Source organism: Odocoileus virginianus, chromosome 11 (genome assembly GCF_023699985.2).
Source record: "Odocoileus virginianus isolate 20LAN1187 ecotype Illinois chromosome 11, Ovbor_1.2, whole genome shotgun sequence".
In the NCBI taxonomy this organism is placed as follows: domain Eukaryota; kingdom Metazoa; phylum Chordata; class Mammalia; order Artiodactyla; family Cervidae; genus Odocoileus; species Odocoileus virginianus.
This window is the reverse complement of record NC_069684.1, coordinates 40971072-40994314: the sequence shown is the minus strand read 5'-3', so window position 1 is coordinate 40994314 and position 23243 is coordinate 40971072. Positions and strand designations below refer to the sequence as shown.

Below are 23243 nucleotides of genomic sequence, written 5' to 3'. Positions count from 1 at the left end.
GTCAACTCAAATAAGTAAAACAGACTCTATTTACACTTGCAATGTTAGATTATTAATTTTGCAGATTTTCCAATTACTAAGATGGACCCATCTTAGCAAAGAGGAGCCAAGCACTGTTCAAAGTGAAGGCTTCCCACTGACCTCCCGCAGGCCACACCACAAGTCTGTTTCCCCCCTTTTTACCCATTCCACTTTCCTCTCTGTTGAAGGATTTCTTTCTCCTCTTACTGATATTCCCAACCTAGTAAATTTCTCAAACTCCAGGGTTCAAACACTTTCAGTGATTAAAGAAACGGTTCTTTAACACCGTTAGAAATCCAGTGGCTAATGGGGGAGTGTGGCGTGTGAAGGGTGGGTCGGCGGTACAACAGGAGAGGTCAGGGAGAGGAAAGAGGAACAGGGCATAAAAATAGGCAGACCTACCCCTAGGAGGACGGTGCATCCCGCTGTCATTTCTTAATCTGAACTTCTGCAAACTCTTTAAAAAGCTCCTGCCTTCCACGTTCCCAACCTCTAAATTAGTGAAACCAGATTGTCCTAATAAGACCTTTTGTTGGAAACACATGTAGTCATAAAAAGGTAGACGGAAAGTCAATTAGACACGCGCGCGCACACGCACGCATTCACAAGGCGGTGCTAAGCGTGCCCCGGGAGCAGCTGGGCCCCGGGCCGCTGTGCGAGGCAAATACGGAACAGCGGCGCGGGGAAATCGATTTGTCACAAAAGCAGAGGTGTAAACGCGGCGCGAAGGAATCACCCGCCCAACCCGCCTGCCGCACTCCCGGGGGCCCGTTTCTGCCGGCTCTTCAAGGCCAGGGAAACGCCCTGGAGAGCGCCGGGCGCTTCCCTGCTGGAATTCACTTCGGAACTTCGGTCCCCTCTGGAGTCTGTATTTGCAACACCTATGACACCCTCTTCTGTGGCAGCACCCCGGGGACCTGGAGCCGGTGCCGCCACTCTGAATTTGGGCCTCAATGATCTCGATTCAAGGGGATTCAACGAAATACGCCGTTTTAAGCGTAGCCTGGAAATGTTTTTTTTTTTTTTTCTCTTTAGAGGAGGCAGTGAAATCCAGGATCAAGGGAGGTCGCAAAGTCCCCAGGGTCGAATGTCAAGTCCAGAAAAGATGTGGTGAATCCTGTTTATCTTACATGCAGGGGCGAGGGGCTGAATGGCCTCAATATTTCGAAGAAACTGACAGTCTAGTGACTTCCTCCCGCTTTGGAGCGAAGGGCGCCTGGAGTCTGAAGCGTCGGGGAGGTGGGCCTCTAAAATCCGAGGCCCCGGCTGCCAATACTCCCCGAGGCTCCAGATCCCCCAATTTTAGAAGTCAGTGAGTCACTGGCTCCACCGTACATTTCACCGAGGAGGCACTGGCGAGACTCTGGAGCACCTTTCTCTCACCTTGGGCGTCAAGCAACCCTGCTTTTTTGCTTGGCGACCTTAACCCCTCCCGGCAAGCTCAGTTCAGAACCAGGGCTTTCGGCGGCAGCAACAGGTCACCCGGGTCCCTGCAGTTCCTTCGTCTTCCCAGGGGCGTCATTTTAGATTTTACGGCACGTGTAAATAAATCATCTCCAAATCAACAAGAGTCACCCTCCTTCCCGCCCCTTGCGAAAAAAACCTCAGCAATTTCAGAGCCAAAATTATGTTCCTACTTCACCGGCTCAGATCCCCTCAGATACGAATTTTGAACGTTGCTCTGGCCAGTAGCCACCTCCGGGAACATTACATTTTTTCACTTTTAAATAACATCTATATATATATTCAACGATGAGGATCTCTAGACCAATTTGATTTTTCCTTTAAAAGATGTGTTTCTTTTACAGTTCCTCTCCCCTATCTTGTTTACCTGCTCCCTCTCTTGGGCACGGCAAACTGTCTAAGCAGACCTCTAGCTCCTGGAGAACCTCAGTCCTTTGCCCGAGCCAGGGCCTCGGGTACAAGAAGTTGCAAATGTGTGCGCGCCTGTGCGTGCGAACCTCGTGTGCCTACGGTTCCCGGCGGTGCGCACTTTCAATGACTCTTAGAATATGTATTTATTTTTTACCCTTTAGTAGAGATGGGTCAGTAAAAGCCCTAAGAAGTACAATTTTTAGGAATGGGGGAGTGGATTTGTAGAAAAGGAGATAAGGCTTGCATTGTGCTCATATTTTTCTTTACAGAGGGTGGAAGAGCTTTGCAGGGCCGGGTGTGGGGGGGAGAGGTAAAAATCCTTCCGAGGAACAAAAACGGAGGTTCAACATCCTCCATAAAAGCGATTTGTAAATTCAACCAACAGGATCCTCGGAGCATTCCTCCGAGCTAGGGATCCCGACATATACAGGAAAAATTTCGGTAAAAGTCCAATTCCCAGTTGCCACTTGGTGTCCAAACATTTACAGAACTACCTCTGATTGCGCACGATTGTAATCTGATTGGACGGGTTTTTTTTTTCTTTCTAATTGGGGTTTTAATTTAAGATGGGGCGAGCGCCAGTCCCATAGGTTTGGTACCCCCTAACTTTTCAAAAATTCAAAGAAGATGCACATGTTAACAGCATTATTATTTATACACAAGATTTTGGATTCTTGTAAAATCAAATAGTTTGATGAGCAGGTTAAAAACACTCAGTTAAAAACCAACCATCTCAAACAGTAAATAATAGTATCAACAAACCACCACGACTTCCTTTTCTCTGAATGCTGTTTGTTATAAAATCAATAAATGCGGAGACACAAGGCTGAGATGTCTGGGGGACAGTCATCGGTGTTTAGGGGTCAGAGGGTTTGATTTTCACATATGAAAATTTTTGAGCAAGGAGTCCCCACCGTGGTCTGAATATTACTAGATTTTTGGCGTGGCCATTTGTCTAATTTAGTGAGGCAGCCTGAAGGAAGCAGACGTACAGAGAATTATGGCCTATCAACTTTAGGTTTAAGACCAAAAGAAAGAAAAAAATTACTACATTTCCCTTGTCCTGGAACCACTTTTCTTGATGAAAAAATATTTGGGAAGCCGATTATAGGGACAATAGCCACTTTAGGGGAGGGGAAGGGGAACAAAGGCACAAGTGGTGGTGGGTTAGGGAAATTTTATGAAAGAAAATAAAGAAAACATGTCAGAACAAATCAATCACAAACATAAGTGACTTCTCAGACGAGTCTGAGGACAAGCAGAATGAAGGATTCCGCTGTTCCCCGAAGCTCTCAAGTGCAGAAATTTTTGTAGGTCTGAGTTGGGACCAGAATGCTGTCTTTGGGTCCTTGGGACACTGGATGGCCCAGCCGCTTTGCTGCACCACCGTAATGAGGGAGCTCTAATTCTTAAGAACTTTGGACCTCCTTTTTGTCATTATTGGTTTCCCCCAGACTCAGCTCCAAAGGAAAAATACGTTTGAAAAAATGTGTATTAATTTGAATCCCTAGGACCCGAGTTATGAGAAAAGACAGGGACAGATTCTCTGGTTCCTATTTTGTCTACTTTCATGGAGTTATTTGCAAGCGATTAGAAATGTTCTTAACAGGCGTATAAGACACTGTAATGAAACTTTCATGCGGGAATGGCGATTGCACTGGCCAGAACTGCAGACTCTGACTCTCTGCCGGGTGGGTTGCAGGAGATGCGGCGGAAGAAGCAAAGAGTGAGGGAAAATTAATTCAGTAAATCAGCGAAGATAAATAGAGCCATAGTATTTTAGATTTTAAACTTCTCCATCTCTGCCGGCCGGGACAAAGATGCAATCCCCCGCCGCACCCCACCTCAGCCCTTGTCCATCCAATTCCAAGGGCGCTGGGGCTCAGCTCTCAGCGAGATTGGACTCTCGAGCCTTCCTAGAAGCTCCTTCCCTTGCTTTCTCTCGCCGAAAGGGGGCGCATTCCTGCCAGGTCCAGGTTGGAACTGACCCCGGCCTTCAAAAACTCTTGGGTGGCAGCAGGAGAGAGAGACATAGTGGAAGACCCCTCTACACAAGTAGCGAGAGATGGGAGATATCAGTTGTGTGCGGTCACTCCAGGGACTGCTTAACTGTATGCTCCGCGTGCGTTTTAACGGAAACATGGAGCTAGATGGTAGGCGTTGTGCCTTCCACTTCTTTGCGGTGAAAATGGTGAGGATTCCAGGGTTAGCAGGAAGAGGCTGGAGGAGAGTGGGACTAGATGACCCTGGGTAAGTGGGTGATTGGACTGATGCCTGGGCCCTATGGGGAAGAAGGTTTGTCCCTGTGGAGGTGGGTGAGACTTTTTGTAGATGAACTCCAAGTATTTAAAGCAAGAGGGGCAGATTTGAGAGATAGGGAGCTAGATGTATCAGTGAGACGCTGCAAAATGGCCACAGAAACCCTCATAGTACCTGGAGTCCAAAGCAGAACTTTGGCCACCTTAGAGTTCCCTTTCCCCTCAAGGAAGAACAGTAGCTGCCTCCACTGTCTTGTGTGTGCATGCAACTTGGGCATTTCCAACCCCTGAATCTGACTCCTGGCCTCCACTGATCCTTCCTTTGGGGGCAAGAGTTTCAAGAGACTTACAGGAAAGATGAGGATACACTCTTAGCAAGTCTTGGGATTTTTCTACTTCTCTCTTGGTTTATTTCTCACTCATTGACCTTGGAGGGTCAATAGGACAAGTCAATGCTGGGAAAAACAAAGTGGCAGAATGAATATTTTGTCTGCTTAGCATCCATAGTGGTTAATACATACTTTCCAAGATAATCTTGAGCTTGGGTGTTCACTAGAAACAGAATCATGAGGCCAGAACTGGAAGGGAAATTGCTTTCCCACAAACGTTTGTCTGAGAGTAAGAACATTCACCTCATTCACTTAGTTTCTCACCATCAGCCATGTCATTATGTTTTAAAGGACCGCATAGGGCTGGAAGGTGGTGTAGTTACAAATAAGCATAAAAACAGATGGGTGCTCTTCCAGTGTTCTGAATACATGTGGGGAGGCCAAATCTTTTCAAAGACAATTGAGATATACAACTTAAAGGCCAAGGGGCCCAACTCAATAAAAATTTGAGCCAGAATATGCTAAGTTCAATCAGCTTGACTATGGGCAAAGTGAAGGGCCTAACCAGCACTTTGGATATATACAGAGAATCACGTTTTCTCGTTTCCATTGTACTTATCCACGCCAAGTCACGCTGATCTTCAAAGGGTTTAGTAGACTTGGCTTGGGCCTGGTGAGTGTCCTGCCCTCCTGAGCTTATCCACCATCCTTTTCTTTGAATTCATTCCCTGTACCCCAACTGGCTATGCACAACCTGTGTGCTGCAGAGAAAATTGGTGCCTAGAGGCCACATGCTAAGTCACTTCAGTCGTGTCCGACTCTTTGTGACTCCATGGGTTGTAGCCCACCAGGCTTCTCTGTCCATGGAATTCTCCAGGCAAGAATACTGGAGTGGGTTGCCTTGCCCTTCTCCAGGGGATCTTTCCAACCCAGGGATCCAGAAGCCTCTTAAATCTAGAATCCTTAGAAAAGGTGAGGACTTTTGACCAATAATGTACCAGGCATTTTCTCGTATTTGTCCTCTCTAACAATTCATTTTATAATGGCCTAGTTAGAGACTTCTTTGGGATTGAGGTTTGGGGAACTGGTTACTAGTCTGTTTCTTTTACAAGTAGCTCATAAATATGTGAAGTTGAACATTCCAATGGAAATAGGCATTGGATCTAAATCTTTATAACTGGGCACTGACACACATCACCATTAATCCAGACTGGAAAGTGACACTAAATAATTATGTACATCGTGACTTTTCTTTCAATTTTCTACCTGTGCTGCTTCCCTAAATACTGGATTATAGCAGTCATATACCACTGGGACAGGTGACAAACCCTTGCCTGTGCTCAGTAAATGTTTATTAAGTGATAGAATGAGCTCCCCAAGTTTAGAGGATCCCCTTGCCAACCTGGTGTAAGTCCTAGGGCCACTCCCCTCCTCTTCCCACTCTAAACCCTTTCAAGAGTTTAGAGATCTCTGTGTTGCATGCTTAGTTGCTCAGTTGTGTCTGACTCTCTGCAACCCCATGGACTGTAGCCCACCAGGCTCCTCTGTTCATGGCATTTTCCAGACAAGAATACTGGAGTGGGTTGCCATTTCCTTTTCCAGAGATCTCCTCTAGGCTCACCATTTTAGTAACCATCTATATACACATGACTCCCAGGATATATCTTCAAGGCCTCCTTTGGAGCTGCAGATCTGTGTATGTAGCTACCTAGACATTTCCATTAAACAGCACAAAATGCTTCAACCTCAAAGCAGCCAAAACATGGCACCAGTGAGCTCCTTTTCCCAATCTTATCCTCTCATTGCTTTTCCTATTTTCCTGTATCAAAACATGTGGTTGCAATACTCAGAAACTTCGGACTCATCCTTTACTCCTTCCTTCAAGCCTCTGTTCAATCCTACTGTAAATGCCGACAAATTTCTCTTCTCAAGTCATTTGAATTCATCTCCTTTAAAAATCTCTAAGATACCTCACTTGCTGTCTAAGCCAGCTTCCTAACTTATTAGGTCTCCCTGCATCCATTCTTGTCCTCCTCCATGTAGATGATGACAGAGAGTGGATATAATAGACTGTCAAAGAATATTGGCTGAATGAATGAGTGAATGTTAGTGCATTTTTTACAAGCATATGTATATTTTAAAAAATCATGGCTCTCCACTTCTTTAGAATTCACCGTTGCTTTTCATTCTTTTCTAACTCAAGACCAAATTTTTGACCTGTTCTTTTTTTAAAAATCACTCTTTACAATTTATATTTTTATCTCTGCCCCAGCAATCTGCTCATTCACACACACACATGCAGATTTGAATCATTCCTCTCTAGTATGCTAGTTAGACTAGTACGTGTGCTCTAGTCTCTTTTCTGATTCTTTGACTTCTGGTCTGAAATGTCCCGGCTCTGTGCCTTTTTTGTCCAAACCCACCAATGTTACCTTTCAAGATTCTGCTTCCATGATCTACTTGCAACACCTTTGACTGCCTCTTCCAGACCAAGCAAATCCCTTTTTTTTAGTGCTTACTGTAGAAATAATCAGTTCCTGTACAAATAAAGCTTAATTCTTTTCTAAATATTTTATGATTGTTAATTTACTTTGAGAAGTTTCTTAAGATTACAGACTTTTTTTAGGAGGGGAAAAGATTTATTCCACAGTTGCAGTATGCAAATAAATCAAATAGATAATTGGGGGGTGCAATAGATAATTGCTTCCACTCAATTGGAAGCATTGAGTGGTTCTTCTGTTTATGAAATCTTTAGTGCAAGTAGTTTTTAAAATATGAGTAATACCTAAGTGCAATACAGGCTCATTTTAGAAAATGTATTATTTTACATTAAAAAGTTTTAGCGGGAAAGTCAAGCCACTTATATTTCACCACCCTGAGGCAGACACAGGTAACAGTTTAATAGTAAAAGTATTTCTTTTATCTTTTGCACAAAGCTTGTGTTAACATTCTTGATGGCCAATTTAAAAAAAAAAAAATTCAAAGATTGTGTTTCTCCCAAATTAAGAAAACACACACACACTGAACCCACTTGCTCTCACCAAAAAAGTTAAGCAAACACACAAACAACAAACAAAAGCTCTCCAAAGATGATGAGAGCTGTGACATCACAGTTATTTCCCAGCGTTCTCAAGTTCCAGTGGGTACATTTCCAGCAGTAAAGACTTTCTGAGTAAACAGTTTCTTTTTCTTTTCTGCTTGTTCTAGCTGGGAACCTTCCCTAGACATGAGCACATGTCTCCTTTAGAAATTGGAAAAGCCTGCATAATACCTAAAGGACATTCCGAGACCACAGTTGGAGAGCTACTGCTCAAAAAAATTCGTTTTTTACATGATTTAGTGAGGAAAAGTGCCACAAAGCAAATTGCAGAGAAAATATCTTAAGGGACTGAAAATTTTCTATTATTGTAGATCCCTGGATCTTAACTTTCTTTTATTAACTGTTTTGAGACTCATACATGTTTTTGTAGAAAAAGGAGGAAAAGGGTATTTTTCTGTACCTTGCAGAATGATGATCAAGTTGGATAATGACCTATTCCAGCACACGGTAGTGTGTTTTGACAGAGCAAGAAGCACTTAGCAAAATCAAAGATAATGCATTTATCCAGATATGAAAGTCGGCAGTCCCCCAGCCCTTACTTAAAGTGATAATTGCAGAGAAAATATAAATTGTTATTATGAAGTCTCTGTAAAAATCATTCCCAGGCAAGTTTATGTTGAAACATTTGCCTGATGAGTGCAAATATTTTCTTTAGGGTAAGTATTAGCAAGTGATATAACATCATATGGAACAAAATTTAAAAATTATTAGAGCTAAATAAGTCACCTTCTTCCTTCTCATGAGAAAGGGGGAACGGGGAGAGTAATCATCATTTTTGAGGACTAAAAACCACACTTGCCCAATAAAAGTTTCTGCAGTTTCCCACATTGCCTAGTTCTAAAGGAGGGAAAAAGGGGAACCACCCAGAGCGCTTTGCCTACAACCAGATGTGCCGTTCAGCTGCTCTAATCCTCAAGTTCGAGGGAAGACCACAGGATGAATCCTCCACACATTTAAGAAATAAAACGTAATTTGGTTCATTAATCATGAAACTGAAATCTGCAGTCTCGCTACACATATTTCAAAGGCTGAATCTCCTCTGACAAGAGAAAGAGAAAATAATATCACTGCACGTTTGACTGTTAGGAGTCTGTTCTCAGCTTTCCTCAGGGAAGAAGAGATTTTTCTGCATGTGATCATTTTTTACTCAAAATATATGAAGTGTTATTTAAATTTATAACTTTTTCCCTTTTACCCTAACATTCTCCTTTCTCAGGGTGGTAAGAATATCTGTTGTCTGCACTGTTTTGGATTTTTTTTTTTTTTTTTTTTTGGTTTGAAGATTCAAGGCTACCTTGAACAGCCAGGAAATTCCAGCTGTGTTCGGGTAGGCCTTAAAAGTACAATTATTTAAACTGCAGTAATATACTCAGACTGCTGGTTTACTTAATTTTTACCCTTTATTACTTGTATAAATTGATGACCTACTTTGTCTTAAAGGATTAATAACATTAATAAAAAGAAGGATAAAGTGAGATAAAATATGAAACTACTTCACAGACTCTAAGAACATATGCCAGTGCTATTATGTTTTATAAAGGCAATTCTAAGAAGTGAGTTGGGATCTCATAATTCTTTTTATTTTACAGATAAGGAAACTGTGGCTTGGAGAATTTTAGTGAACTACTGTTGAATGCCTTGAATCTTTCTCTCCTGATTCCATTTTAATTTTTTTTTCATTGTGTCCCACCACCTTTGACGTCAGCCAGATTCTTTTAGATACATTATTGTCTAGGGAAGCAACACTGAGTTAGGAGGGGGATGCCAGCATGCCGGTTCATGGTACACAGCTGTGCCGCACAAATCTCTTTTAATTCTTCTGACTCTCATTCTTTGTTATAAACTGGGCATGTAACTTCCACCATAAACTGTGCCTATCTTCCTCATGAGAATGTAGCAGGCCAAAAAGATTATTGCATTTGTGAAAATATTTGAGAAATAAAGGGCTCAATTTATGTACATTAGTATATGATAAGGAATACTAATGGGGGCTTTTCTAAATTAACTTATCAAATAAAGGTCAAAAGTAAGAATGCATTTCAATACATTTAAACTCTGTTCTCAGAAGCAAGAATATTTAATTTAGGTTTAGGGACACTAGGAGATTCAGAGCATTTTACTTTGTTTCTAGATAAATCCATGTTAAATGATGGTTCCATTATTTAATTACTGGTTGACTTTAGACAACTCTCTGGGTCTTGGTTTTCTCATCGAAAGAATTGGCACGTTAGTATCTACCACTCGGGTTTATTGTTTGGAGTGATGAGATGATGTAAACAAAGTCCCCAGTGCCTCACTCCCCTTCTCCCTGCATGCTTGCCTTTTCCCTGTTCTGCACTTCAGTCGCATCTCTGAGAAGTTCAAGCTCAGTTATGTGTTCAGTGTGGTTTCCCAATCCATGCTGGAGGCCATTTAATGTCACTGAAATTAGGACTGTTCCCATCCTCCAAGTCACAGTCTTGCATCATATCCCTTACTGAATGACTAGGGAACATCCATTTTTGATCCACAGTTAGGAGCTTATGCCTTACAATTTTTAGTGACACTCCTAAGACCACACTGTAAGTTCCTGCAGCGCCAGGAGTCTGGCTCACACATTCCTGAATAAGGTTATTTCTTTAAGGCCAACCTCCTGTTCTTTAGGATGAAACAATATTGAAAATCTTTTTAAAGTTCAGGATGGCATCAACCTCTCATATCTCCATGTGCTTCATCCATCACTGCAGACTTTTATTGTGACTGAAGAAGACAAATACCCACCCCCACTGTAGACATTGAATTTAATTACGACATATGCTTAGGATACCAGGTGTCAAGACTTCTTATCCAGACCTGACACAGCCAGTAAGTTTCCAAGAGGCTAATCATGTTACAGTTTCTCTGTGTATAATATCTGTAACGTAACTAACTGTCTTACTTCTCCTCTGAGGTTTCTGTGGGGTTTACTTAATTTTTTGTACATGAATAATATCATGTTAACTGTGATTATACATAAAGTTGCCATTCTTTTTGCCAACTTAGACTTCCTAACCAGTTGAATAAGATAAACATTCTGTTCTCAGTTTGATATGTGACCTGCTTTCATATGTATGGCTTTGAAATCTGATAAACTTGGAAGACATACAGACTGCATTTCTATATCATGAAGCATCCAAGACTCTTTTTTTTTTTTTTCCAAGCAGTTAACGATTAACTCCCCCTGGCATTCTTCCATAACAGAACGGCATGGCTAATGCTTGTGGTGCATGAAGAGAAAATGGGTCACTGTGGGTGAGACACTTTGATGACGGTTTATTCCAAGACTTGTGTGCTAGATGTCTAGAGAAGCAGGGGGCCATATACCTTCTGCACATGATAGATGAGAGATCATCTCCTAAACATACTCAGTAAGAGACTAGGAGCATAGCTCTATCAGGATTATTGGTTCTGGCATATGGAAAAGCGTTTGTATGTTTGCTAAAAATGCTTTGTGCACTTTACAGTATTATGTAGTCTCTAATTGGGGGTGTAGGTAAGTGGCTTACTGCTTTCCTTTAGGGAGCATGTAGTCCTCATCTAGGAAAATTGTCCTTTGGTCCTTGTAGTCTTCCTTTCTTTCTCCTATATATTTCTCTCCCACAAGCAGTTCATTTTTAGCGATTTGGAGAAAAAGGGTGAAGAGAAATAAACAGATAATCTGATTCTGTCCCCAATGTGTTTGCAATCTAATCCTGTATGTCTTTTTAAAAATTTTATTTGATTGATTAATTTATTTTTGGTTGTGCTGGATCTTCATTGCTATACTGCTTTTTCTCTACTTGTGAGTGGCAGCTACTCTCTTAGTTGTGGTGTGTGGGCTTCTCTTGTTGCGGAGCACAGGCTCTAGGGTGCGTGGGCTTCAGCAGTTGTGACACATGGGCTCCAGAGAACAGGCACAGTAGTTGTGATGCACGGGCTTAGTCGCCCCATGGCATGTGGGATCTTCCCAGATCAGGGATCGAACCCGTGTCTCCTGCATTGGGAGGCAGATTCTTCACCACTGAGCCACCAGGGAAGCCCTAATCCTGTATATCTTGAAGTGTGTTGCCTAACTCACCCATGTACAGGGAAAGAAAATGTCTTAAAATGCAGATTCCAAAACCATCCACACCCAGTGAATCAGAATCTCACAAACATTTGCATTTTAAATATCCTGGATGGCTTTTATACATCACAAACTTTGAAAACACTTAGGTACACCACTTTCTCTCATAGTAATTGGTATCAAATGATGTGTTTCTTTGTGGCATCCACTGGGTAATGTGTGTTCCATTGTTATTTAACTCTCCCTGAGTGTCAATCTTACCTTTTTAGCCAGGTGTAATATAGTTTTGAATACACGGCAGAGAGGCAGATATTTTATAACTTCAGAGTACTTAACACAGTGTTTTTCATGTTGTAGATGGCTTAATAAAAAGCAGTTATTTAAAAAAATAAATGCATGAACAAAGGGGGAGATAAAACACACACACACACATAAAGCACTCGCTAGGTGCCTGGCATTGTTTTAAATGCTTCACATAAAACAAAGAAAAACAGTTTGAGGCAATTATTGGGAGTTGTAAAAATCCCAACTGTGATGAATTTTCAGTGATTGTTATCTCAGCTCTTCTGGGAGAAAGGCATGTGTCATAGAAGGGGCAGTCTATCACACAGATACTAATATTTGCAATTACACTTTAGTTTTAAGTAAGTTTTCAGATGAAAGTATTGCACATTTAGAAAGTTATAATTCTGTATTTAACATCTTATTCTCTTACAAAGTTCTTTCCTTTCTGATGGTGGATAAAGCACAGTTTTTCTAATATTATGCAATTTTGTGTACTTCTATATGGTCTGAGGAAGCTGAAGTTTAATTTACCCTTTTTTCAGACATTGTGAGAAGGTTGTATTTTGAAATTTCAACACTACTTTTCCAAGTTTGCCATACTTAGAGACAAATTTATTCCATTAGTGGGCACATACATTAGCTTGGCACATACTAAAGTTACATCTCAAATGTCTCCTTTTAAGGTGTTCGCCAGGGTTTTTGCCCTAAATGGACTTTTCTGTTAAATGTCAGGCTTTGCTTTTTTTCTAATGAAGTATATGTAAGTCATAGATTGCTGTCCAAAGAGCGTGTGGGGAGATGTGGGTAGCCTCTTAAATGATAGATCATTCAGTTAAAAAGGAGTTGCATTTGGAAAAGCAGGGTTAGTGTGATTTTTAGAAAACTCAGAGGAAGAGAACAAGAAAGGAGGGCCTTTGCAGTCATGAGAGGGGCAAACAGCAAGGGGAAAGGCTTTCCTGGGGTCATAGCTGCAGCAAGACTACTGCTGAGTTAGAGGCCTCGAAGCCCATCTGGGATCCTTTGGTGACATAAACTTTGCTCTAGTGGTTTATGACATCACTGGAACCCCCTGAGTGGAATTACAACTCCATAATTCACAGTTAGCTGTTGTTTATTTTATATTTAATCATTTGTGGAGCATACTGGCAGTATACTCAGGGGAACTATGTGGTTATGCTCCTGCAAATCTTGTTGTTGCATAATTAAGTACGTCAGAAGTAATTCACCAGTGTCATAACATCCCATATATCAGGTCTTGCAGATGCTGGCCTTGCTTGTGATTGTCCTGAAAATTATCTTTGCTGACTCACCTTATCAATGAGTTTTTCTCTGAGCCAAACAGTTACCAAAGACAGCTGGGCTTCCTGGTTTAAATGATTTTCTGAGTAGCAAGCATCAATGCTTCCATAGAAAAAAATAATCCCCTAAGTGATAATCAATTTCTATAATGTATCTGTAAAATATGCTTCCATTCCTATTAACCCCAAAGAACATAAAATGTATCAATGAGATAACAAAGGAGGTTCTTGGATTAGTAAAGCAAATTTAGATTAGTCTCTCTATTTATTTGTGTTTGGCCCTGTGGATCAGAGATGATACCACTTTAATGTCTTTGGATTTTTCAGTGGAGGAAGGGAGATAAAGGAAAGAAATTTAGATTCGTTGAGCACTCATCATGAGCAGGTACTGTGCTGGGTGATTTATACTACTTATGCTGTTTTATTTTTCACATAATATTAAGTTGTAGATGTTATCATGCCCAATTTACAGCTAGGGTTTTGAGACTCAGAGAGCACTGAGGAACCTGCCTGAAGCCTGATAAAACCAGAACCTGCCTTGACCCCTCTGGTACCCTGTATTCCATCATTTATCCTCCAGTGGCTGGAAAAGTGGAAGAAGATGGTTGAGTTGAATGTGACACAGAATGTGGCTCTTCTGTGACATTTAGCGGTACATGGTACTCCTGTAACTGTGGTACTGGGCTGTGTATTGGGATTACAGTTAAAAAAAGAAAACAGTCCTTTAGAAAATTGCATTCTCACAAAGAAAACCTCTGGTGACACTGGATACTTCAATGACAATTAAGCATCTATGTTCTTAGTCACTCAGGCATGTCTGGCATGAACTATGGGGCTCCTCTGTCCATGGGATTGTCCAAGAAAGAATACTGGACTGGGTTGCCATTTCCTCTTCCAGGGGACCTTCCCAACCCAGAGACTGAACCCATGTCTCCTACATCTCCTGAATTGGCAGGCAGATTCTTTGCCACTAGCTTCCCTGGTGGCTCAGATGGGAAGGAATTTGCCTGAGATCCCCTGGAGAAGGGAGTGGCTACCCACTCCAGTATTTTTGCCTGGATAATGCCATGGACAGAGGAGTCTGATGGGCTACAGTCCACAGGGTCACAAAGAGTTGGACACGATTGAGTGACTAACACTTTCACGTTGGCTGCTATGGAAATGATTTTTATTTTTTGTAGTGAAGAATAGGGTTTTATTTAAAAGAATCAGTCTGATTTGGTTATTTGGAATTGGAAATTCATTTTTCCAGATGCAGTTTATAAGTAGTGATTAGGGTCCCAGGACTAAGACTCCACTAGGGACTTCTTATTGACTCAGTCAGTAAAGAATCTACCTGCAATGCCAGAGACCTGGGTTCGATCTCTGGATCAGGAAGATCCCCTAGAGAAGGAAATAGCAACCCACTCTAGTATTTTTGCCCTGGAAATCCCATGGACAGAGGAACCTGGCAAGGGCCAGTCCCATAGGGTTGTAAGAGTCAAACATGACTTAGCAAATAAAGCCCCACCAGGTCCCAGGAAGCCTTCCTCAGACTAGTAAATGTGTGATACAGATGAAGGACAGTGACAACGGAGGCATCCAGAGAGTTGTATCCTGGATGAGTGTCTTAGTGGCTCAGTCATGAGGAGGACAGGGGTGTCTTTCCCTTTTTACTAGTGTAAGCGCTGGGAAAATTTAGAGCTGGATGGATTTAATCTCTGGGCAGCCATCTTCAACTCCTGCCTCCTGAACATCCGTGTCTGAATCCATCCCTCTTCTCTAAGTGCTCTCATGTCATGTCTGGCGTGGTCACACCGCCCAGTTTCTTTAAGAATGCCACTGAGATTTCAGTGCGTCAATCGTTCTGCTTACCCCTCTTCTCTCTTAGTTCCAGTAAGAATGGTAAACACATAGAACCAGTAGTTTAATGGGAAATAATATACTGAATTGCCACTATATAGGCAAGTACTCAATAAATCCAGGGCTGCCCAAGGCTCCATCTTCTGAGATTTTCTAATGAAACAAATTGGGAGACCTAGGTTGACGTCTGTCATGATTGTGGAAGACTCCTATTCCATCACCTTTCTCTTTCTCTCACTCATTTCCTCATGTTTGACAACTATGTATTCAGTACTTGCTTGTGTACCAGTCACTGTTCTAGGCGTTGGAGATAGAGCAGTCGAACTGTCACAGAGATGAGTTGTCTCTTCTCAGAAACCTTACATTCTCTTTGGAAACAAAGGCAATGGACATGTAAATAATGAACAATTAGATAAATGATTCAACTACACATGATGGTAAGTCCTAGAAAGGAAATGAACAGGAGTATATGAGCAAGAATATAAATGAAATAAATGAGCTTACCATGATGAGCGTAAAGAGCCTCTCAGGCAGTGAGTGTGAACAGAAAGTGTAAAGGCCCTGTGGCAGCGACAAACTTGATAGGTCTAAGGCACAGAAAGAAGGTCAGTGTGACTGGAAGATAGCAAGTGATGGGGTGTTTGGCAGATGAGGTCATACACATAGGGAAGGGACTGGTGATAGTGACCTTGTAGGTCAGGGTGAGAAGCTGATAGCAGTGGGAAGCCAGTGGAGGGATTTAAGCTATGGAGTTTTAAAATCTGATTGATGTTATTTAAAAGAACAATATGATTGCTATACGGAAGATAGATATCAGAGGAGAAAAGAGAAGCAATTAGGAGGTTATTGCAACGGGCCATGTTGCAGGGTGGGGGATGGCGTTATGAACCAGCGTTATGAATCGGCCATATGAATACAAAGCTGAACATAGGTATAGGTGGCAGGCACCAGAGTGTGGTTACTCTAGGGGCTCCAGAGGCAGCTAGGAGCCTGCTGGCTTCGTAGATAAAGAGAGGCCTTGCCTGGAGCACTGACCCCAGGTGCTTACTGTTCTTAGCCTCATCTTTTCTGTATTTCCTTACCCAAGTTTTCTCTCAAACTTGCAAGCCTTTTCTCAGCAGGCTCTCTGGAGTCAGTTGACAAAGAACGGGGAGTGGTTGGGTGCAGCGGGGTGTGAAATGAGGGCAATTTTTTTCTTGAGTTTGTGATTTGAAAAGTTTGAGTCTGTAATTCAGGTACTGCCTGTAATTTTCCCAGAAAGGAAGGGTTCTGTTTTAAGTTATACAAAAGTGGCCTCTTTATAATTTAGCAAAACATCAGAAAGCAGTTTTGCTAAGGACCACAGTGCAGATGCGTGGTAACTGAAATGCCTTGGGACATTAGTTGTATTTCCTAGGTTGGAGTACCCCTCTCCTCTCCGCTTTTAGTGCGCGTGCATGAATACACCAAAGGTCAGAAGTCAGCGACGTCTTTTCTCCAAACAATGAAATAGTACACAGAGTTCAGATGAGCTGCAATCAGAACGTTTAGCTACCACCGATCATTCAGCTAACAAGTATTTGTTGTGTTTAGCACCATGTCAAGCACTTTGGAGAATACTAAAGATACATATGACATGGGCTTTGGTCAGTAAAGCCACTCATCTAATTGGTGAGATGAATCTGGCTTTCGCATAGCTCACTTTTGGTGTAATTTTAATACATCCAGTCTTGAGATCACCAATCCTCTATACTTGTTCCTCCTCTTTTCCCATCACTCAAGGATACCGCAAGCTACCAGGTGGAACCAGCTAAAACTTTCAACACAAACTGCAGCCCCTATTTGTCTTCTATTCTACATGCCTGTTTCTCAGCTCAGACATTTCATCTCACAGGGGCTTGATCAGATCTTTCCTTATAGTTCTTTACAGATGGAATTTTCTATGACCTGAAAGTGGTTCTAAACTGGAGGAAGAATTTTAAATTTGTGAGAAACTACTAGTTGGAAAGAAGAAACTTTGAATAGATACATCTTGCTTCTTAAAAAAAAAAAATTAAAAGAACTTTTTTATCAGCATATAATTGATCTAGAATGTGGTGTTAGTTTCAGATGTACAGCAAAGTGAATCAATTATACATGTACATATGTCCATTCTTTTAGAGTCTTTTCCCATATGGGCCTTTACAGAGTATTGCATAGAGTTCCTGTGCTATATGCTGCTGCTGCTGCTGCTGCTAAGTCACTTCAGTCGTGTCCGACTCTGTGTGACCCCATAGACGGCAGCCCACCAGGCTCCCCCGTCCCTGGGATTCTCCAGGCAAGAACCCTGGAGTGGGTTGCCATTTCCTTCTCCAGTGCATGAAAGTGAAAAGTGAAAGTGAAATCGCTCAGTCATGTCCGACTCTTAGCAACCTCATGGACTGCAGCCTGCCAGGCTCCTCCACCCATGGGATTCTCCAGGCAAGAGTGCTGGAGTGGGGTGCCATTGCCTGCTCCCCTGTGCTATATAGTAGGTCCTTACTGATTTCCTGTTTATATATAGAAGGGCTTCCCTTGTGGCTCAGCTGGTAAAGAATCCACCTGCAATGTGGGAGACCTGGGTTTGATCCCTGGGTTGGGAACATCCTCTAGAGAAGGTCAAGGCTACACACTCCAGTATTCTGGCCTGGAGAAATCCATGGACTGTATAGTCCATGGGGTCACAGTCAGACACAACTGACTTTCACTTTCACTTTTTAATATATAGTAGTGTGTATATGACAATCCCAGTCTTCCAATTTACTAACCCCCCTCCCCACTTACTCCCTAGTAACCATAAATTTGTTTTCTATATCTCATCTTGCTTTTGAAGAAGATTTTGAATTACCAGTACTTTAAGCATTGTGCAGCTTGTAGTACCGTGAGAGTTAAGAAATGCCTCATTATCTCATCTTTCCCATCATTCTAAACCTTCTAACACTTCTCATGATTTTTCAAGTTTTTTGGCAAGTGATAAGTTATAGTCAGCATAAACATACAAGTATGCAATTGATTAAGCAGACCATGCAGAAAAGTTCAGTATTTGGAAAGAGAAGCTCAACCTCATATAAACTGAATCTTGGAACAACATTTCAGACCCCTGACTTCAAGAGTAGAATTCAGAGACAGTTTATTAATTTCTTGGCACAGGGAATTTAACAATATGTTTCCTGAGACTGAAATATTGACTTTGCAACAGGGCTTATTTGAAGTTTTATTAGGCTTCTCACTTCTGAGCCTCCATTAATGTCTTTATTAATGATCTGGAAAAAGGAGCAGAGGAAATTGGGCCGGAATAAATGATTTTATACCAACGGTAGCTAGAACAACCAACTGTGCACATGTCCTGATTCAGGGGGACTTAAAGGATAGTGTGAGGTGGGGAAGGCCTGCAGCCTGGGAAGGCTGGTCACAGGGTGATTCAAGTCCTGACTAGTAGCTGACTAGGGACCAGCTCAGCAGTTTTCAGACAGTTGACTCCAAGCCAGGGGATTTATAGAGACAATCTGCAAGACACATTTAGAGGAAAGATGATTTCTGAATTACAGTACTTTCATCCAGACTCGGAAGTTTAAAAAAAAATTTTATTTTAGTAGATGAAAAATAGAAGAATTTGGATTTGGGAATCAGATAATCTAAATTTTAATCTTGCCTCTATTTTTGCTTATATGTGCTATTTTTGGCCTCTATTATACCCATCTATAAAATGGAATGGTAATGCCTGCTTGATTTATCTTTTTCTTTTAAATCATGGAGTCTTGAAGGGGGCATAACTTAGAAGAAAAGATGTATATGGTTTGAGGTCTGATCAACACTAATATAAAAGCCTACTATCGCAGGAGGGTAACAAACTGCTAGGGACTCAGAGGGTAGATTTTTCAAATGAGCAGGAACACATGAGGAAAGGCTTCCTGGAAGAGGCAGCATTTGAGCGGGACTTGGCTATTGTAGAATTTTTTACAAGTCAGAATATAGTGAGTTAAGAATACTATAAACACTAGGCAAGCAAATTTCAATGGACATATACCTGTTCAACCCCACAAAGACACTTCCAAGCCAAAGGGGGAGGCCTGTGAATTTCCTTGGCAATAGCTGACATTGCTTCTCTCTGTTATAGTTAAAGATACAGACCCTCTGTCTCCAGGCTGCCAATCTGGGCACTTTTCAGCAGCATTAAGCTCACTTAAAAATGATTTGACACAGCATTACATTTTTTAAAAAAGCCTGGTCAATTTTTCATCAAAAGTACAAAAAACAAGTTGCTGTTTGTATTCCAGATATTTTTTAAAAATATGGTCTGGTGAGTGGAGAGTGGCAGCTTGGAAAAAAAGCTGGCTTAGAGGACCGAAAACCTAAGAAGGCAGAAGCAGGCAGCTCTGCGCTTTATAACCTAGCTTTTCTTTAAAGGAGCTCTTGGCAACCCTGGAAAGGGTGGGGGAAGCAGAGGGGAAGGAGAGAAGTGGGGAAGAGAATTTCTTGTTTAAATAATCCCATGGTTTTCAGCAAGGTCAAAAGTCTGAGAGTTCTGTGGTGCCTTGGGGAGTGGGACTAAGGAAAATGTGACTTGGCAAGGTCAGCAATTTCTGACACTCATTCAAATTCTAGCCTTGGGGGGGCGGGGAGCTATTTGATGAGGACAGAGGAAGAGCTGGCATGAACAGATGACATTTAACATCGGTGGGAGACAGGCGGCTGCAGCAGCTTGTGCACTCAATTCCAGGGGAGACATTTCCAGAACAAACAGAGTCACCTCTTAATTGCCTGCATATGGATTTCCCACTTGGTGGATTCTTTGAAGGTCTACGGGTTGCCGGTTGCCGACTTTAACTTGCACACTCCAGAGGTACTTCATTTCATTATCCCAGAGACTACATGTTGAGAACCCCAAATCAACTGGAATCTAAACCTAAGCTAAACTTGTTGGAAATGTATGCCTTCTAGGTAAACGAAAACAAAGAAACTGTGTAATATTTTTCAAGTGTGAATATAGAAGGCTTCTCGGACTACCTTTTGTTTTGGGGAGTAGAACTGACATTCATTGAATACCTTGTAAATGGTCAAGTTTTTCTGCTCTCCCTTAGTTAGGACAATCAAGAACTGATTGGACCTCCCTCCCATTCACCTCTTCAAGAGGGAGGAGATATATGTCTACATGTAGCTGATTCACTTCATTGTACAGCAGAAATGAACACACATTGTAAAGCAGCTATATTCTAGTAAAAAAATGAAAACTAGACATAGATGTGAGATGAATACCACACAAAAAAGAATTGATTGATCACTTCCTCATCCCCATCTCAGATGTCATTTAAGCTTTTTTGTTAACACTAGGCTCTTTCCAGAGTAACACAAAGTTAAACAAAAAGCATAGTTTTCTATGATATTAAGAGCTTTTAAAAAAAAGATCACCTTGATCATTTAGGATTCTTTTTTTTTCTTACAGGTCAAAATATATTGTGAGTGGAGAACAATATAAATACAAAACAGGCAAATTTCGAACCCCATATGCGAAAGCTGTTTTTTAAATAATGAGAAAATGTTGATGTCATATATTTACAGTCTTTTGACATTTTGTTTGGTGAACAAATTCATGGGAGGTATTCAGAGAGGTTAAACAAGAACTCTTGGTCTACAAACCTTCCTCTCTGGCCTCTAGACTTTGGATGTTCATGGATGCTCCACAACTTGTGAATTCTTTCCTCTCTGTCCTGTGCTAAGCCAACAGGAGAAGAGCTTTGTTCTGAGAGCACCAGGACCCAGTGGCCAGGAATGTGGACTTAGCAGAGCAGCCCGTTTCATTGCCTCACTTTACATTCTGTGATTACTCTCTGAGCCTCACCTTCCTTTTCCCCCAAATGAGGAGTACAAAGCCTCCCGTTTAGAGCTGTGGTGAGCATCCAGGGACATCACGTATTGAGAATGGTTAGCACTGTGCCTGGCGTGTAGCACATTCTTATAGAACGGGAGTTATTTTATAATAAGCACTTGCTTGTTATTTTACAGTGGAACGGACACTGTGGAGTCCTTTATCACTCAGCCATAAAAACTGTGTGAATATTTCCTGGAAATATTTGTAAACATCTGGAAACAATTTAGTCTGAGGACAGTTTAGGTAACTAAAGGGACTCATTCTTAAAATGAATATATAGTCTCAGGAGACTCTGGGGTCAGAGAGCAAGTGACCAAATACTTCTCCTCAATCCAGAAAGCTTTGTGGGGAGAGAGAGGGAAACTGAAGGAGGAAGAAAGAGAATGGGTGGGAGAGAAATAGATTTTGCTTAAAGCTAAGCCTCAAGCAGATTTTGCTTGAGAAACAACATGTTGCTTACTCTGTGATTTCCAAGTCAAAGCCTCTAGGCTCTATATCTGTTTATTTGCTGAGTGATTTCTAGGTCCAGTGCAGTACCTCTCAAAACATTATTATTATTATTATTATTATTATTATTATTATTATTAAATCTATTAACCTAGAGGTCTTGGGAGATAAAGCCTAGAACTACCTACTGAATTTGGACCCGGTAAGCAGTATAAAATCACTGAAGGGAAACATGAGCACTTAGAGTACAATGTGGATCAAAAAATGTAATGTTTCATAGTGTTAAGAGATAGCTGTGAAATTAGGATACATATGCAAAAATGAAGGCATTGGATTTTTTTCTATTTTTCTAAGACATTGCCTTTATTTAAACAATTCATTTGCAAAAGCAATTGGATTTAAAAATTTTGCTCTTTAAGATACTAATATAAAGTCAGGTATATTTTAAGGGGTTCCAACTTTTAGCCCTTTAAGATTAACTTCAGATTCATGCTTGGGATAATGTAGACTTTAGAAATTTATTTACTTGTAAAATTTTATTTAAAAAAATCCTGGGTGCCCTTACTTATTTAGCCAAATAAGGACATTTATATAAAATTCATATTCTTTTCTGACTATATTGTTTCATAAAGTAAAGGATACTATAGCACTAAAATGATAAAATGAATAAAACACAGGGGCTTCCCCGATGGTTCAGCAGTAAAAAAAATCTGCCTGCAATGCAAGAGATGCAGGAGATGCAGGTTCGATCCCTGGGTCAGGAAGATCCCCTGGAGGAGGAAAGGGCAACTCACTCCAGTATTCTTGCCTGAAAAATCCCATGAACAGAGGAGCCTGGTGGGCTACAGTCCAAAGGGTCGCAAAGAGTCAGATACAACTGAACAACTGAGCACACATGCATACAGAATAAAACATATGGGTGCATTTAACTTATTAAGAAACTCATGGCTTTATACTTATTTCCTTTCCAATCTGTGTTGGAATCTTGAAAGCTTTGTCTTCGTTCTGAGGACTGTTTTTTGGAAGTCTCTGATCGAGGTATTTTTTGCTTCCTATATATTCACTGTATAATTGCTGATTTCACTATTAAAACAATGATTTCATGGTGATCCGCTCAAGTAAAAATTCATATTATTCTTTACCTATGCATTTTCAGCTCTTAGGTCTGTGTCCAAAAGAAACATTATCATCAATATGCATTAACAACCAATTACATATTTAAAACCAGATGGGAGATAATCTGAGTTAAAATAGACATTTGCACCTCTTTTTCAGGAATTATTAATTTGTTGTTATTGTTCAGTCACTAAGTTGTGTCTGATTCTTTGCAACCCCATGAACTATGGCATGCCAGGCTTCCCTGTCCTTCACGATCTCCTGGTTGTATTAAATCCATCAGGATATACTTTTATCTTATCCACCCAATCTTAGATTCCCCAAGTTCTTATGAGCAATGATAGAAAAACTTCTAATTTTCAATTATTTCACAACACCTAATGAAAATACATGTTTACTCTCTAAAGACAAAGAAGAATCTTGATTTATTGACTGGATTGATATTAATTTACAGTAAATCCATGGCACCTTCTCTAGCTCTTAAAATATAGTATGTGCCTGTGTTAAGTCACTTTAGTTGTCTCCAACTCTTTGCAACTCTATGGACTGTTGCCCACCAGGCTCCTCTGTCCATGAAGTTTTCCAAACAAGAATACTTGAGTGGGTTGCCATGTCCTTCTCCAGGGGATCTTCCTGACCTAGGGATCAAACCTGCATCTCTTATGCCTCCTGCATTGGCAGGTGGGTTCTTTACCACTAGTGCCAGAATATAGCAGGGGGCTATATTAAAAAAGCTGATTGAA

The 23243-nt window shown here is 41.1% G+C and overlaps 1 protein-coding gene across 2 annotated transcripts in view; it reads left to right on the top strand.

The window, feature by feature from the left end:
* PRRX1 (paired related homeobox 1) overlaps positions 1-23243 on the top strand; it is a 78005-nt gene that overhangs the window by 4535 nt on the left and 50227 nt on the right. The gene's annotated exons all lie outside the window — the stretch shown is intronic.